The following is a 12,726-nucleotide window of genomic DNA, read 5'->3' as shown; positions in this document are numbered from 1 at the left end:
ATCAACCTCAGTGGACACATGACTGGACTCTTTAGCTTGGACAGAGCTGGACTCCAACTTCCCATCAACCTCAGTGGACACATGACTGGACTCTTTAGCTGGGACAGGGCTGGACGCCGTCAACTTCCCATCAACCTCAGTGGACACATGACTGGACTCTTTAGCTGGGACAGGGCTGGACTCCTTAGCTGGGACTGAGCTGAACTGCAACTTCCCATCAACCTCAGCTGGGACAGAGCTGGACTCCAACTTCCCATCAACCTCAGTGGACACATGACTGGACTCTTTAGCTTGGACAGAGCTGGACTCCAACTTCCCATCAACCTCAGTGGACACATGACTGGACTCTTTAGCTGGGACAGGGCTGGACGCCGTCAACTTCCCATCAACCTCAGTGGACACATGACTGGACTCTTTAGCTGGGACAGGGCTGGACTCCTTAGCTGGGACTGAGCTGAACTGCAACTTCCCATCAACCTCAGCTGGGACAGAGCTGGACTCCAACTTCCCATCAACCTCAGCTGGGACAGAGCTGGACTCCAACTTCCCATCAACCTCAGTGGACACATGACTGGACTCTTTAGCTGGGACTGAGCTGGACTCCAACTTCCCATCAACCTCAGCTGGGACAGAGCTGGACTCCAACTTCCCATCAACCTCAGTGGACACAAGACTGGACTCTTTAGCTGGGACAGGGCTGGACTCCATCAACTTGCCATCAACCTCAGTGGACACATGACTACACTCTTTAGCTTGGACAGAGCTGGACTCCGTCAACTTCCCATCAACCTCAGTGGACACATGACTGGACTCTTTAGCTGGGACAGAGCTGGATGCCGTCAACTTCCCATCAACCTCAGCTGGGACAGGGCTGGACTCAAACTTCCCATCAACCTCAGTGGACACATGACTGGACTCTTTAGCTGGGACAGAGCTGGACTCCAACTTCCCATCAACCTCAGCTGGGACAGAGCTGGACTCCAACTTCCCATCAACCTCAGTGGACACATAACTGGACTCTTTAGCTGGGACAGGGCTGGACTCCGTCAACTTCCCCTCAACCTCAGTGGACAAATGACTGGACTCTTTAGCTTGGACAGAGCTGGACTCCGTCAACTTCCCATCAACCTCAGTGGACACATGACTGGACTCTTTAGCTGGGACAGGGCTGGACTCCGTCAACTTCCCATCAACCTCAGTGGACACATGACTGGACTCTTTAGCTGGGACAGAGCTGGACGCCGTCAACTTCCCATCAACCTCAGTGGACACATGACTGGACTCTTTAGCTGGGACTGAGCTGGACTCCAACTTCCCATCAACCTCAGTGGACACATGACTGGACTCTTTAGCTGGGACAGGGCTGGACTCCGTCAACTTCCCATCAACCTCAGTGGACACATGACTGGACTCTTTAGCTGGGACAGAGCTGGACGCCGTCAACTTCCCATCAACCTCAGTGGACACATGACTGGACTCTTTAGCTGGGACTGAGCTGGACTCCAACTTCCCATCAACCTCAGTGGACACATGACTGGACTCTTTAGCTGGGACTGAGCTGGACGCCGTCAACTTCCCACCAACCTCAGTGGACACATGACTGGACTCTTTAGCTGGGACTGAGCTGGACTCCGTCAACTTCCCATCAACCTCAGTGGACACATGACTGGACTCTTTAGCTTGGACAGTGCTGGACTCCAACTTCCCATCAACCTCAGCTGGGACAGGGCTGGACTCTTTAGCTGGGACTGAGCTGGACTCCGTCAACTTCCCATCAATCTCAGTGGATACATGACTGGACTCTTTAGCTGGGACAGGGCTGGACGCCGTCAACTTCCCATCAACCTTTTCGGGAAGAGAGCTGGATTCCGTCAAGTTCCCATCAACCTTGGTGGTGGAGAGAGAGCTGGATTGCGGCAACTTCCCTTCAATGCCTAAAAAAAAAAAAGAGCTGTAGTTATCTTCCCTCATGGTCAAGATCAACATCAGCACAAAAGTACCTTTTTGGAGAGTTAGCCCAGATGCATTCTGCAAAGAAAGCACAACTGCCATATCAGAATTCGCTACCACTGGCCATGTTGGATTTTTTTTGATCACACAAGGAAAAGACAAGGGGCCACCTGCAAAACAAAAGGCATTATTAACTTTAATACCAGAAGTCATCAGGCCTCAAACTTAAGTACACAGGGCAAACAAAAAGGCATAATGTTAACACTCACATAAGAATTACAAACCTTTGCTCTTCAAACATAATTGCTTAATACCAGGCTGGTATAAATGACGCCCAACTGGAGAAGCAAAACCTGAAAACAAGATGTAAAGTTAAAAATAATAATAAATAAAGTTACATATGCATTTAACTTTTGAAACATTACACTAGGGAGAAAAAAAAACTTTACCATTGAGCACCAGTTGGTGACACATAAATACTAAAAACATAAAGTTTGAAACAGCCATCTTGATTACAGATTAAACAATCACCATTACTTTCTAAAACAGGCCTCAAGCCAGGGCTTTTAAAACAACACAGATTTTCATCACCTGAGGCTGATTTCATAAAAGATGCTAAGAAAAGCAGGTAATAAACTCCAACACCTGACTTGAATGAACCTAACAAAAAAGTTGGGCTAAAGTGGTTTCATAAAAGGTAATTGAAGTCCCACTAATTTGATCCAGGTTTATCTAGTCTGGATAATTGCGTGTGCAATTTTCTACAGGTCATCATTTATTAAATTGATCCATCACAGCTAATAGCATATTTTGTGCTGTTTTATGTGTTTGAAGCCCCGTTTACATGAAGGGAAGACGCAGATATTTCCCTGTGGTTTGGCCTCTCATTTATACGAAAACTCTGTTTTTATCACAGAAAACGATTATTTCTAAAAACTCTGGCAAAGTGGAGATTTCTGATAACACCGGTTATGTGTTGCCGTGTCAAGTCTGGGAGAAACGGGGTTTTAGGTTCTCAAAATATTCGTTTTTCTAAATGCCCGACTATGTGTAAATGTGGCCTGAGACATGGTGTTTTCCTCAGTGCAAAACTTACATTTCACAGGTGTATTCTCCATCTGTAAATGTTAGAAAGTCATGCAAATATTTCCATTTTGCTGCTTAACTTCACATTGAATGAGAGTTGCTGCGTGCATGTGCCCCAAATGATGATAATTCAGACTAAAATATACAGTTTGCTTGGAAAATAATATGCAATATTTTATAACACCAGGGGCCGTATTCACAAAGAATTTTAAGGCTAAAAGTAGCTCCTAACTGGCAAATTTAGGAGCAAATCCTAAAAATAATGGGCGTGTCACTCCTAACTTTAGGACTCCTAATTTTTTTCACTAAGAGTAATTCACGAAGCATTTTAGCCCTAAAAGTAGCACCTAAGTCTGGGACAGCTTAAAAGAAGTCGAGAGGACTCGTAACTCACTAAGACCTATTCACAAAGGATTGTAGCGCATACCACCGCCTCTCGCAGTCGTCCGGGGTCCGCGACACAAGCGGGAATGCTGCATTGATCTGCAAACAAATCCTCTCCCATTCTCACGCTTAGTTTTGCTTGATATCCCAGTGCCGAATTTCACTTTTATTATGTTTTTGGGCCAGCAGCAGTAACTGATCCTGCGTCCAGTTGGGCTTTCTTTTCCATTTTGGCGAGTTCATAATCCACCGTCATTCAACTATTATGGTGTGTTCACACCGAACGCGAATTTAATTATTTGCGCGAGTAGATTACATACAAAGTCAATGCAAAGACGCGAATAGGCGCATCATTCGCGCCGGGCGTTGCAAATGACGCGAATTGGGCGACGCGTTTGCCGCGAATGTCTTCCGCGCAAGTTGAAAAATTTGAACTCGAGCGAATGTTCAAGCGATAGACGCGTATTTGACGCTTTATTCGCGTTCGGTGTGAACACACCATTACATTACTTCAATAGGAGTAACATTTCCTTGCTTTAAGTAGTCTATTTAGGCTAATAGGATGTCAATTAACCAAGCAAGTGTTAATGCAAGTGTCGTTTTTTCATTATTAGGCAAGTGGCGGTTTTCATTGTAGGCTACCTTGATTTAATTTAATTTAATTCACGACTTCTCTCTCTCTCTGCCTTGTTAGAATTACACTTCACTGGGGCCTGCACAAACATTTCGATGACATTAGGCCTACTATTATTATTTTGTGTAGGACACAGACATATTTAGATGTCCTAAATCCATGATTTGTTGCGTCTGTGTTATGTTCCGCATGATGGCCCTGTCATCTAACAACCAATCACCGTGATCATTGCGAGGAGGCTCGTGCATGAGAAGTGACGTCATCCATAGCAACGAAGACTCACTCTTAGTTTAGGAGTTGTCATTTTTCCTTACTAAGAGTAGGTCTGAAAGGCGTTGTGAATAACTTTTAAGAGAAAACTCCTAGCTAAAATATTTTAGTGCGATTTAGGAGTACTCCTAGTGGTAAGATAAAATTCTTTGTGAATACGGCCCCAGATATATCTTCTAACTATAATAATTTACCTTTAGGATGTTGGATAAGTTGCGGTGAACTTATAGCTCATTACACTCATTTATTTTTATACTTGTAAAATAAAAATAAAATTTGAACAGAAGTACTTCAGGGAAGATATTTTTAAGAAACCAAATATAATAAAGATACAAAATATAGTTTTGGGTATAGGAACTATGCTACTTAATAAAGATGAGTTATACATATTTAGAATACTGAGAATTACAGCTTTTAAAGAAATAACACAATTTTGGAGAAAGCAAGAATTGACCGTTTTAAATGATTGGTTAGATTTAGTTTCTAAAGTTCATTATGGAGAGGAAACATGAATTTAAGAGCATAAGTATACATTTTGAAAATATATGGGCAACTCAAATCAAACATTCTATAAAATAAAGGAATACATATTAATTACCTTTTTATATAACCCTTCCTCCCTTTTAATTGTAGATATTTATTATTTATTTAAATAAAAGATTAAAAGATAAAAAAATATATTATGTCTTTAAAGGAAATGTCCATTTCCAATTTCAAGCAAATGTCCATGTCCAAACAGCTTCCCTGTAGCTCAAACAATAGAGCGTTGGTCCTTGCAACACCAAGGTCATGGGTTTAATTCCCAGAGAAAGCAAGAATTGTTAAGAATGTGAATGTGTGAACCTTGAAATGCAATGTAAATCGCTTTGGATAAAAGCGTCTGTCAAATGAGTAATTGTAATGTAAAATGTCCATTTGTACAATTGGGTTTGAAAGACGTAATAAAATACAAATGGAAATTTAACACAATTGTACAAATGGACATTTCCTTAAAGATAATATTTTTTTTAAATCTTTTATCTAAATATCAAGTTTAACCAATTGTACAATTGTGTTAAATGTGTTTGAAAGACGTAATAAAGTACAGTAAAGGACAGTATCTTTATATAAACATTTGTTGGAATTGTTTTGAACAGATGATTTGCATAACATGTTCTAAAGCAGATTAATAAAAAAGCAGCACTTTGAGAAAGATAACTGGTTTTATTGACTAAAAACAAGATCAGAAAGTGGCATATTTAGATATTTACTAGATTTGTTAGAGACTTTAGAGCATATGCACACTGTCATCTTCCCATCAACCTCAGTGGGGACATGGTTGCACTCTTTAGCTGGGACTGAGCTGGACTCCGTCAACTTCCCATCAACCTCAGTTGACACATGACTGGACTCTTTAGCTGGGACTGAGCTGGACTCCAACTTCCCATCAACCTCAGTGGACACATGACTGGACTCTTTAGCTGGGACAGGGCTGGACTCCGTCAACTTCCCATCAACCTCAGTTGACACATGACTGGACTCTTTAGCTGGGACTGAGCTGGACTCCAACTTCCCATCAACCTCAGCTGGGACAGAGCTGGACTCCAACTTCCCATCAACCTCAGTGGACACATGACTGGACTCTTTAGCTGGGACAGGGCTGGACTCCATCAACTTGCCATCAACCTCAGTGGACACATGACTACACTCTTTAGCTTGGACAGAGCTGGACTCCGTCAACTTCCCATCAACCTCAGTGGACACATGACTGGACTCTTTAGCTGGGACAGAGCTGGACTCCAACTTCCCATCAACCTCAGCTGGGACAGAGCTGGACTCCAACTTCCCATCAACCTCAGCTGGGACAGAGCTGGACTCCAACTTCCCATCAACCTCAGTGGACACATGACTGGACTCTTTAGCTGGGACTGAGCTGGACTCCAACTTCCCATCAACCTCAGCTGGGACAGAGCTGGACTCCAACTTCCCATCAACCTCGGTGGACACATGACTGGACTCTTTAGCTGGGACTGAGCTGGACTCCAACTTCCCATCAACCTCAGTGGACACATGACTGGACTCTTTAGCTGGGACTGAGCTGGACTCCAACTTCCCATCAACCTCAGCTGGGACAGAGCTGGACTCCAATTTCCTATCAACCTCAGTGGACACAAGACTGGACTCTTTAGCTGGGAGAGGGCTGGACTCCAACTTGCCATCAACCTCAGTGGACACATGACTACACTCTTTAGCTTGGACAGAGCTGGACTCCGTCAACTTCCCATCAACCTCAGTGGACACATGACTGGACTCTTTAGCTGGGACAGAGCTGGACTCCAACTTCCCATCAACCTCAGTGGACACAAGACTGGACTCTTTAGCTGGGAGAGGGCTGGACTCCAACTTGCCATCAACCTCAGTGGACACATGACTGGACTCTTTAGCTGGGACAGAGCTGGACGCCGTCAACTTCCCATCAACCTCAGTGGACACATGACTGGACTCTTTAGCTGGGACAGAGCTGGACTCCAACTTCCCATCAACCTCAGTGGACACAAGACTGGACTCTTTAGCTGGGAGAGGGCTGGACTCCAACTTGCCATCAACCTCAGTGGACACATGACTGGACTCTTTAGCTGGGACAGAGCTGGACGCCGTCAACTTCCCATCAACCTCAGTGGACACATGACTGGACTCTTTAGCTGGGACTGAGCTGGACTCCAACTTCCCATCAACCTCAGCTGGGACAGGGCTGGACTCAAACTTCCCATCAACCTCAGTGGACACATGACTGGACTCTTTAGCTGGGACACAGCTGGACGCCGTCAACTTCCCATCAACCTCAGTGGACACACGACTGGACTCTTTAGCTGGGACTGAGCTGGACTCCAACTTCCCATCAACCTCAGTGGACACATGACTGGACTCTTTAGCTGGGACAGGGCTGGACTCAAACTTCCCATCAACCTCAGTGGACACATGACTGGACTCTTTAGCTGGGACAGGGCTGGACGCCGTCAACTTCCCATCAACCTCAGTGGACACATGACTGGACTCTTTAGCTGGGAATGAGCTGGACTCCAACTTCCCATCAACCTCAGTGGACACATGACTGGACTCTTTAGCTGGGACTGAGCTGGACTCAAACTTCCCATCAACCTCAGTGGACACATGACTGGACTCTTTAGCTGGGACTGAGCTGGACTCAAACTTCCCATCAACCTCAGCTGGGACAGAGCTGGACTCCAACTTCCCATCAACCTCAGTGGACACATGACTGGACTCTTTAGCTGGGACTGAGCTGGACTCAAACTTCCCATCAACCTCAGTGGACACATGACTGGACTCTTTAGCTGGGACTGAGCTGGACTCCAACTTCCCATCAACCTCAGCTGGGACAGAGCTGGACTCCAACTTCCCATCAACCTCAGCTGGGACAGAGCTGGACTCAAACTTCCCATCAACCTCAGTGGACACATGACTGGACTCTTTAGCTGGGACAGAGCTGGACTCCAACTTCCCATCAACCTCAGCTGGGACAGAGCTGGACTCCAACTTCCCATCAACCTCAGTGGACACATAACTGGACTCTTTAGCTGGGACAGGGCTGGACTCCGTCAACTTCCCCTCAACCTCAGTGGACAAATGACTGGACTCTTTAGCTTGGACAGAGCTGGACTCCGTCAACTTCCCATCAACCTCAGTGGACACATGACTGGACTCTTTAGCTGGGACAGGGCTGGACGCCGTCAACTTCCCATCAACCTCAGTGGACACATGACTGGACTCTTTAGCTGGGACTGAGCTGGACTCCAACTTCCCATCAACCTCAGTGGACACATGACTGGACTCTTTAGCTGGGACAGGGCTGGACTCCGTCAACTTCCCATCAACCTCAGTGGACACATGACTGGACTCTTTAGCTGGGACAGAGCTGGACGCCGTCAACTTCCCATCAACCTCAGTGGACACATGACTGGACTCTTTAGCTGGGACTGAGCTGGACTCCAACTTCCCATCAACCTCAGTGGACACATGACTGGACTCTTTAGCTGGGACTGAGCTGGACGCCGTCAACTTCCCATCAACCTCAGTGGACACATGACTGGACTCTTTAGCTGGGACTGAGCTGGACTCCGTCAACTTCCCATCAACCTCAGTGGACACATGACTGGACTCTTTAGCTTGGACAGTGCTGGACTCCAACTTCCCATCAACCTCAGCTGGGACAGGGCTGGACTCTTTAGCTGGGACTGAGCTGGACTCCAACTTCCCATCAACCTCAGTGGACACATGACTGGACTCTTTAGCTGGGACTGAGCTGGACACCGTCAACTTCCCATCAACCTCAGTGGACACATGACTGGACTCTTTAGCTTGGACAGTGCTGGACTCCAACTTCCCATCAACCTCAGCTGGGACAGGGCTGGACTCTTTAGCTGGGACTGAGCTGGACTCCGTCAACTTCCCATCAATCTCAGTGGATACATGACTGGACTCTTTAGCTGGGACAGGGCTGGACGCCGTCAACTTCCCATCAACCTTTTCGGGAAGAGAGCTGGATTCCGTCAAGTTCCCATCAACCTTGGTGGTGGAGAGAGAGCTGGATTGCGGCAACTTCCCTTCAATGCCTAAAAAAAAAGAGCTGTAGTTATCTTCCCTCATGGTCAAGATCAACATCAGCACAAAAGTACCTTTTTGGAGAGTTAGCCCAGATGCATTCTGCAAAGAAAGCACAACTGCCATATCAGAATTCGCTACCACTGGCCATGTTGGATTTTTTTTGATCACACAAGGAAAAGACAAGGGGCCACCTGCAAAACAAAAGGCATTATTAACTTTAATACCAGAAGTCATCAGGCCTCAAACTTAAGTACACAGGGCAAACAAAAAGGCATAATGTTAACACTCACATAAGAATTACAAACCTTTGCTCTTCAAACATAATTGCTTAATACCAGGCTGGTATAAATGACGCCCAACTGGAGAAGCAAAACCTGAAAACAAGATGTAAAGTTAAAAAAAATAATAAATAAAGTTACATATGCATTTAACTTTTGAAACATTACACTAGGGAGAAAAAAAAACTTTACCATTGAGCACCAGTTGGTGACACATAAATACTAAAAACATAAAGTTTGAAACAGCCATCTTGATTACAGATTAAACAATCACCATTACTTTCTAAAACAGGCCTCAAGCCAGGGCTTTTAAAACAACACAGATTTTCATCACCTGAGGCTGATTTCATAAAAGATGCTAAGAAAAGCAGGTAATAAACTCCAACACCTGACTTGAATGAACCTAACAAAAAAGTTGGGCTAAAGTGGTTTCATAAAAGGTAATTGAAGTCCCACTAATTTGATCCAGGTTTATCTAGTCTGGATAATTGCGTGTGCAATTTTCTACAGGTCATCATTTATTAAATTGATCCATCACAGCTAATAGCATATTTTGTGCTGTTTTATGTGTTTGAAGCCCCGTTTACATGAAGGGAAGACGCAGATATTTCCCTGTGGTTTGGCCTCTCATTTATACGAAAACTCTGTTTTTATCACAGAAAACGATTATTTCTAAAAACTCTGGCAAAGTGGAGATTTCTGATAACACCGGTTATGTGTTGCCGTGTCAAGTCTGGGAGAAACGGGGTTTTAGGTTCTCAAAATATTCGTTTTTCTAAATGCCCGACTATGTGTAAATGTGGCCTGAGACATGGTGTTTTCCTCAGTGCAAAACTTACATTTCACAGGTGTATTCTCCATCTGTAAATGTTAGAAAGTCATGCAAATATTTCCATTTTGCTGCTTAACTTCACATTGAATGAGAGTTGCTGCGTGCATGTGCCCCAAATGATGATAATTCAGACTAAAATATACAGTTTGCTTGGAAAATAATATGCAATATTTTATAACACCAGGGGCCGTATTCACAAAGAATTTTAAGGCTAAAAGTAGCTCCTAACTGGCAAATTTAGGAGCAACTCCTAAAAATAATGGGCGTGTCACTCCTAACTTTAGGACTCCTAATTTTTTTCACTAAGAGTAATTCACGAAGCATTTTAGCCCTAAAAGTAGCACCTAAGTCTGGGACAGCTTAAAAGAAGTCGAGAGGACTCCTAACTCACTAAGACCTATTCACAAAGGATTGTAGCGCATACCACCGCCTCTCGCAGTCGTCCGGGGTCCGCGACACAAGCGGGAATGCTGCATTGATCTGCAAACAAATCCTCTCCCATTCTCACGCTTAGTTTTGCTTGATATCCCAGTGCCGAATTTCACTTTTATTATGTTTTTGGGCCAGCAGCAGTAACTGATCCTGCGTCCAGTTGGGCTTTCTTTTCCGTTTTGGCGAGTTCATAATCCACCGTCATTCAACTATTATGGTGTGTTCACACCGAACGCGAATTTAATTATTTGCGCGAGTAGATTACATACAAAGTCAATGCAAAGACGCGAATAGGCGCATCATTCGCGCCGGGCGTTGCAAATGACGCGAATTGGGCGACGCGTTTGCCGCGAATGTCTTCCGCGCAAGTTGAAAAATTTGAACTCGAGCGAATGTTCAAGCGATAGACGCGTATTTGACGCTTTATTCGCGTTCGGTGTGAACACACCATTACATTACTTCAATAGGAGTAACATTTCCTTGCTTTAAGTAGTCTATTTAGGCTAATAGGATGTCAATTAACCCAGCAAGTGTTAATGCAAGTGTCGTTTTTTCATTATTAGGCAAGTGGCGGTTTTCATTGTAGGCTACCTTGATTTAATTTAATTTAATTCACGACTTCTCTCTCTCTCTGCCTTGTTAGAATTACACTTCACTGGGGCCTGCACAAACATTTCGATGACATTAGGCCTACTATTATTATTTTGTGTAGGACACAGACATATTTAGATGTCCTAAATCCATGATTTGTTGCGTCTGTGTTATGTTCCGCATGATGGCCCTGTCATCTAACAACCAATCACCGTGATCATTGCGAGGAGGCTCGTGCATGAGAAGTGACGTCATCCATAGCAACGAAGACTCACTCTTAGTTTAGGAGTTGTCATTTTTCCTTACTAAGAGTAGGTCTGAAAGGCGTTGTGAATAACTTTTAAGAGAAAACTCCTAGCTAAAATATTTTAGTGCGATTTAGGAGTACTCCTAGTGGTAAGATAAAATTCTTTGTGAATACGGCCCCAGATATATCTTCTAACTATAATAATTTACCTTTAGGATGTTGGATAAGTTGCGGTGAACTTATAGCTCATTACACTCATTTATTTTTATACTTGTAAAATAAAAATAAAATTTGGTTTCCGGTGGCGCAAGAGAGCGAGATGGACGTGTAACGGTTTGCTCCCCACAGTCGTTTAAAAAAATACCTCCTAGCACTAGAAAAAGCAGTGAAATAAACTAAACTCGAGTATGAAAGGAGGAAGAATGCAAAGAAGTCATAAGATCGACAAGAAGATGAGCAAAAATCAAGTAAACTCGGATGTGGATGTGGATACCGGGCCTGACGAAGATGGCGGTGAAGGAACAGCCTCAGGTAACGCTTCTGAAGCTAAAGTTACTGTTAACCAAAACACTCTGCTCGAAAGCCTGGCGCTTCTATCCAAAGAACTGAAGGACTTCAAGCAAGTTGTGAGACAGGACCTGAGTGATTTTAAAAATGATGTCATGAAAACTATGAAGGATGACCTCGTTGAATTCAAAACCGAAGTTTTGCGAGAGGTGCAGAGCCAAAACGCCAATATCATAGAGGCTCAAACACGAATAGCGGACCTGGAATTAGCCTGCTTAGAAATGAAAGATACGCTGATAACAGTCGTGAAACAAAACTCGGAGATGCAGGACAAGGTAGTGGATTTGGAGAGTCGCTCTAGAAGAAATAATATTCGAATTTATGGAGTACCGGAAGAAAAAGAAGGCAAATCGGTCACTGACTTTGTAAGTGAACTATTCAAAACCCACCTCGAACTGCCAGCTGAAGTTGAGCTCCAAGTCCAACGGGCACATAGAGCGCTCGTTTCGAAACCGGCAACAACCGCACCACCGCGATCAATAATAGTGAACTTTTTACAATTCTGTACCAAAGAGATGGTTCTTCAGAAAGCATGGCAGAAGAAGGTTGAAATCGATGGCAAGGGAGTTTACTTTGACAACGACTATGCAGCTGATATCGTCGAAAAACGCAAAGCATATGGGCCAATCAAAGCTGCCCTGAAGGAGAGGGGGATCCGATTCCAGACACCCTACACGAGGATGCGAGTACACTGGGACTCCGGGCTACGGATCTACGGGAGTGCGGATGAAGCAGCTCAGGATTTGATTAAACGTGGATTTCAGATAAAGATTACCGCATCGAAGAGGAACGCTGCAAGAGCTGTTGAGGAACGTCTGAATGAACTGTTGCCATGGAAACGCATCAACACTTC

General features: G+C 44.4%; 2 long non-coding RNA genes across 2 annotated transcripts; both read right to left on the bottom strand.

Annotated features, from left to right (window-relative positions):
- Positions 1-2,005: 2,005 nt before the first annotated feature.
- LOC130071752 (uncharacterized) lies at positions 2,006-2,567 on the bottom strand. Its single transcript, XR_008804040.1, has 3 exons — positions 2,400-2,567; positions 2,235-2,303; positions 2,006-2,120 (listed from the first exon to the last, which is right to left on the bottom strand). It is a non-coding gene; the product is annotated as an uncharacterized LOC130071752 (long non-coding RNA).
- A 6,435-nt stretch (positions 2,568-9,002) lies between these two features.
- LOC130071750 (uncharacterized) lies at positions 9,003-9,564 on the bottom strand. The gene is made up of 3 exons (XR_008804039.1): positions 9,397-9,564; positions 9,232-9,300; positions 9,003-9,117 (listed from the first exon to the last, which is right to left on the bottom strand). It is a non-coding gene; the product is annotated as an uncharacterized LOC130071750 (long non-coding RNA).
- Positions 9,565-12,726: the final 3,162 nt, after the last annotated feature.

The sequence above is a fragment of the Rhinichthys klamathensis genome, unplaced genomic scaffold (assembly GCF_029890125.1).
Source record: "Rhinichthys klamathensis goyatoka isolate OS25496 unplaced genomic scaffold, OSU_Roscu_1.1 h1tg000454l_1, whole genome shotgun sequence".
NCBI classification, from domain to species: Eukaryota; Metazoa; Chordata; class Actinopteri; order Cypriniformes; family Leuciscidae; genus Rhinichthys; species Rhinichthys klamathensis.
Note: the sequence above shows the minus strand (reverse complement) of the source record. Positions and strands in the feature narration are given on the sequence as shown.